This window comes from Poecilia latipinna, unplaced genomic scaffold, assembly GCF_001443285.1.
Source record: "Poecilia latipinna isolate Pla-1442-1.1 unplaced genomic scaffold, P_latipinna-1.0 Scaffold2244, whole genome shotgun sequence".
Taxonomy (NCBI): Eukaryota; Metazoa; Chordata; class Actinopteri; order Cyprinodontiformes; family Poeciliidae; genus Poecilia; species Poecilia latipinna.
In genome coordinates this window covers 89843-95702 of record NW_015114860.1, presented here as the reverse complement: position 1 = coordinate 95702, position 5860 = coordinate 89843, and the positions used below count along the sequence as shown (strand labels likewise).

The window sequence follows — 5860 nt, the reverse complement described above, 5'->3', positions numbered from 1 at the left end:
GTAAAAGAAAAAAAAGTGTATTTAACGATGTTAGTCTACAAAGATAATTCCAAACACCAGTTTGTTGAATCATGTTACTTTTCAAAATGATACATAATATTAATCACAGGTGTTTCATTCTTCCAAAGTCAGTCAGGACTTTACGCTGACTCTAGCCACATGCAAAACAGGTAGATTCTAATTAAGCATTGATTAATGCCTGATATTAAAATTAATTAACTGGACTTGTAGCCATTATTTTGGCCTACAAGTCCAAAATAATGGCTGTGTGGCTGGACACCACAGAGCATGAGCGAACTGTTATACCCAGGATTTCTGTCAGCTAATGTGTGGTCTCTGAGGTTTTGAAAATGGGCCGACAACTTGTGTCGTGTGCACTGGACATTACACTAAGGAAATAGGAAGGGAAGGTCAGTGGAGAACACCAGAGTTGAGCCTTTTTTCATTCAGTGTCATCAAGAGAAAGAAAAAAAAAAGGCAGGAAGAGACGATATAGACGATAATTAAAATGAGGTCGATAGGTTTAATTTATCGTGCGATTAATTGATTTATCGTTTATCGCGACAGGCCTTCTTCTGATTTAAATTAACAGTGGCAACCCTAACTCAAAATGATCCAAGATCCTTGGTATGCAATAAATGGGAACAATACCATAGTACAGTGTTTCTCAACCCTGGTCCTCACCGCCCCCCTGCTCTCCATGTTTTAGATGTGCCTCTATTCCAGAACAGCTGATTCAAATTATTGCATGACCATCAAGTGCTGCAGAAGCCTGTTAATCACCCAGAGATACAATTCAGGTGTGTGGCAGAAGGGAAACACCTAAAACATGCAGGAAAGGGGGGCGGTGAGGACCAGGGTGGAGAAACACTGCCCTAGTACAAGAAACCACCCCAGCTAATGATGTTTGAACCATCAGACTTCACTGCTTTTACTGTGTACTGTGGCTTGAATTCAGTGTTTGCAGGACATCTGACAAACTGTCTGCGAACAGTGATGGCATAGTTACTTTGAAAAAGAAACTTTAATCGGATTACTGATTACTCCTTGAAAAAGTTAAATTACTGACTACTTGATTTTGAAAGTAACTAAGTTACATTAAAGTAACTGTTTTAGTTACTTTCAGCAGCTGCTAACAACAACGCTCTGCTCAATTACACTGAGCTTTGCTAATACTTAATTGCAAGTTATTTTATGGTAACATCAACAATGTGTCTCCACTTATAAGGTTGAACTGAAGGGGAGATTGTTTAATGGTTACAACAGTACAATAATAATTTGTGTGTTCCACTATTGTCTGGAAAACTATAAATAGGGTTTTAGAGCCCCCCCCCCCTTCCCTGCCCCAGCCTCCTAATTACGGCCCTGCGTTTGGTGTCAAAGCGCAGCGCTCCTCCTGCTGCTCCACAACTCAGATGTCCTGCTGCACAGATTTGTGACGCTTATCTTAAACTGTTGATCATAGATATTGCTTCATGAGTCGTAGGGTTAGTAGCTAAAAGATTAGTTTTATGGGTTTCATTTTTCCAAACTTCTCTTTCCCCTTTATAATATTATTTTTTATTTTTTGCAATCGTGGTATGAGATACTTTTAAGGTTAAAGAATGTGCTAAGTTTGTAAAACATAGGCTATAGAAAAGTACAGGATATATTAAGATAAAAGTGGAATTGTAATGTAAAAACCAGTTAATCCAAGTCCAAGTCTAAACTGCTCTCTGAGAGAACCCGTCACTTTTAACTGTAGATTACTTCGTATTCTGACGAAAAGTCATAACATTGATAACATTTGTACCATTTCTACACTTTAGTGTAAAACAAAATTAGATTTGCTTTAAAAAAACAACAAAAAAACAAAAAAACAACACTTTACTGAAAAGCCCAACTGGCCACCCTGCAAGGATAAACGTGTTTACTGGACAGATGGATGGATGGATGGATGGATGGATGGATGTGCTCACTAGCTGTTGTTGATTTTATCTGGAAATCAGATTTGAAGATTTTAACATTAAATTTTAGAACCTTCTCTACAGACCTCCATCTCTCCATCAGTGTGAGACAGAGGGTTGTTTTTTATACCCTAGGACTAGGCCATATCATATCATTCACAATAATGTTTGTAAATAAAAAAAATAAAAAAAACTTGCCTGGGAAAATTAATTTTATTGTGATATGTTAATTTCATGCCATAAATGTCATCCCATCACGCATGCAGCAATATACTTTTTGTAAAGGTGAAGGCAAGTGTGACGGAGGAGCCGACAGGAGCCGGGACTTAATTATGAGTCAGTGTCAGCATACGAACATGCCCACACACACATATACACGAGCATACACAATCACTGACTTACTTTTTGTTGCATCTTAAACTGACGCGGTTCATCGTGGGTGCACACGCGGTGTTCCTGCTTCAGTTAACATATCCATCCTAATCTGTTTTCAGTTCCAAACATTTTCCCGGTTCTGTTTTCAAGCAGGGTTTCCGGATTGTGGCGCGCCAGGAGGGAGTCGTGATGACGTAGTGATGTCATTGGAACGTACGGAGCGTTTTCTATTAAATTGATTATTTTAATTTGATCCCAAGTTTATTTTTATATATTTTTTTCTTTTTTCCCTTGGTATTATTTATTATTACTTTGTTTACATTAAGAGTTTACTTGAGTTAAAAGTAATTGTTTAATTGTTTTTGCTGTGGGCGGAGCCTGTGGCTTTAAAAGCAGGGCTCTGTTCCACTTTGAGGCAGTTTGTGGCTAGACTCCTGCAAAGTAGTGATGGGTAGATGAGGCGTCATGTATCGTTTCGACCCATAGCAAAACTGTGTCTATTCTGTGTTGATACTGTGTCACTGAATACTGACATCTGCTGTACATTAAAAAATCCTACAGGCAACGTAGTGATTTGATTACCTAGTCCAGTGGTCCCCAACCCCCGGTCCGTGGACCAATTGGTACCGGGCCGCGTAAGAAATAATTAAATATTTCCGTTTTATGTATTAAGTCTGGAGGATCTTTTATTTTGAAAATCCTTTAACCGGATTCTCTCGGTTACTTGCGTGCCAACACTGAGCCCACAAGCAGCAAAATGAGTAAAACAGATCAGATGTCTTTGGAAAGTTTCTTTGCAAAGGGGAAAAGGCCCAGAGAAGAGACAGGAGGATGGATTTATCCCAGACAGGTAGGTGAGTCAAACATTACAAGCCGCTCTGTGTAACATGTGGCGACCGGCTGCTAATGAAGCAATGAAGCTTCAAACTGCTTCACCACTAGAGACCCAGCAGGCTGTGGATATAAGCAACACTTCGGGTGTCATTGTCTCCCATCAATCCCAGATGGGACCGTCTCGTTGCAGAGAAACAAGCTGAGGGCTCCAGTTAGTCATTATCGTGAGTTAAAATTTTCACGAAAGTAAAATGTTCGTCTTTGTGGCACATTTGTATCTTATTTTGAAGGGATATATAAACGTTACCATAGCGACCAGAGTCAGAGTGTTTGGGCGAGAGGGGATGAGTAGAGCTTGTGAGTCTTAAGTCTGGTTCAGACGGCAAGATTTAAGAATTGTCGGCCGATTCTCCAAACCTCTGTGATCACAGAGCTGATAAAAGTACAACAGGTTCGATCGGTTCGTGTTCAGCCACAAGGCAGGAGCAACACACCACACAAGAACCAATTCCACTCATGAACATCGCGATTCCAGAAGAAAATCCACAAAACTCCCAAGATCAAAATGGTCCCACACTGTGGAAACCTTTTGTCTGAGGCTGCTCCATAGTTGACACTGTTCCGTAAAAGATCAAGAATTCGTTTGGCAAATGCTTTTGACAGATTGACAGATTTGCTTCCATATAACACAGTTTGGCGTTTTAATGTCATTTCGAAACAGTTCCTGTATCGATCACGTGACTTGCTGAAACCAATACGCGCACCAACACGAGTTTTGGTCTATGGGCTTGACACATGGGCTGACACATCGGTGTTGCCGGACCCATCACTACTGCCAAGTCACACTGGAGGTGATGGACTCTTGTATTGAAGGTACTGTTTGTCTGATTTTAACCTCCCTTGGATGGCCTTTGTACCTATTTTACATCTCTGATCACCTGAAGAAATATTTAATACATTTCTCTGAAGTGATCTCCGGCCAAGGTCAGTCATTTATGTTTGACCAAGTCATATGAAAACCCCATCACAGCAAGCTTGGTTGAACATCCACAAAAACAAAGAACAGGAGAGATATTGCCTGCCCGTTTTGTCAGCAACAGCTGCGAGGAGGCACAAGGACACAACTACTATTCAGAAACAGAGCAGAAGCCAGTGTTAGCCCTTATAAGAGGGACAACTATTAGAGAAGGAATGATGAGATGAAACCAGTGCGTCTTCACTTACTCTTGTATTGAATTTAGAGAAGAGCGCACAAATCCCCCTAGTGGACTCTTTTGACTATGGTGCCAACGCACCCCTCTTCCAGACAAAGGACCCAACTACATTCCTTGCCAGGGCCGTGCAGAGACCACTAAAGGGGCAGGTGCTCAAAAAAAAAAGAAAAGAAAAAAAAGAAAAGGCACATCTAACTTCATTCTAGTACAGAATATGAATAAAGTCACTCAGCTTTCAGAGTTTGATAAATAATGATACATTACAAAATTGTGAGATATACAATCAAAGCTATTGAAAATCTCTATATAGAGCATACAACTATGCATATGTAAGATATTTTATTAGTAATTTCTTTCTGCAGGTCTATTTTGTTATAGGAAAGTATTGCAATATTCAAACCCGCAATTTAGCAAGATATGTAAATCAGAGCTGGACCAGACATATTTTGTCTTTACAGAATTACACTATTAAAAATATAAACAAGGGCACAATGCAACCTTTTAGTGTACTGTAATCTATATAAAAAAGAGCTGCCTGTTTGCTACACTTGCAGTGGAGATGAAGATGGTCCATTCAGGAAAGCAGAGCTGCATCAAACTTTAACGTGGAACTGCAGAAAAAAGACAAAAACAAAAGCAAAAATTTAATTGTTAATGCATGTCACCATGAGAAAAACCTACTGAGTTTTGCTTAAAACTTTTTTAAACATTTAAATCACACATTTGTCTCATGAAGTGATTTTTTTTTTTTGCAAAACAAACTTATTTGTGCATGTCAGAAATCTTTTCTTGATATTCTAAGTTTTTGTTTGTGACTCAAAGTTTTGCTTGTGATTCTCACATGATATCATGGGCAGGACCTAAAATCACAACAAAAGATTTCTGATGTGTGCAAATAAAAGTTTATGTTTGACAAATAACTTTTTTAGTTCACGAGACAAAAATTAGTTATTTAATTTTAAAAAAGTTTTTTAAACTAAACTTTTTGTTTTAAAAGAATAAATCATTACAATTCCAAAAGTTTTGATTACAATTTCATTTTACTTAACTGAGGTTAGTTTTTATTTTTTCATTGAATAATTGAGAAGAAAATTTAACTTCATACTCTGCGAACCAGACCCTAAACTTACTTAAAGTCTGGATTGAATTTTTTCCCCCTTCATTAATGACATACATTATATCTATCAAGGTAATTCAGGGTGAGTTATTTTTAATTCTAAATTAATATCCTTGTTGGTCTTTTATTTAAGTGCTATTCTCCTTCAAGATACATTTACTTAACGCTAGAATAAATGCAATGTACATTATGCAGCAAAGGAAATTAGAAGATCGGACATATATCTATTATGGAGATGATCGGTTTTGGACAGGTGATGTGCCCCTATTGCATAAGCAGTACTGAATGTTGTACATTTCTCTATTGATTTCTCTAATGCACCAAATCAGTCCTTCCGTCCATGCAAAATCTTCCAGCCAATTTATGTGAGAAGT

General features: G+C 38.3%; 2 long non-coding RNA genes across 2 annotated transcripts in view; both read left to right on the top strand.

Annotated features, from left to right (window-relative positions):
- The window catches only part of LOC106936934 (uncharacterized), a 22985-nt gene extending 22740 nt beyond the window's left edge, over positions 1 to 245 (top strand). Inside the window, exon 3 of the long non-coding RNA XR_001422263.1 lies at positions 129 to 245. This is a non-coding gene — a long non-coding RNA (uncharacterized LOC106936934). The remainder of the gene's footprint in view (positions 1 to 128) is intronic.
- LOC106936935 (uncharacterized) overlaps positions 1 to 5860 on the top strand; it is a 116742-nt gene that overhangs the window by 81279 nt on the left and 29603 nt on the right. The window lies entirely within an intron of this gene.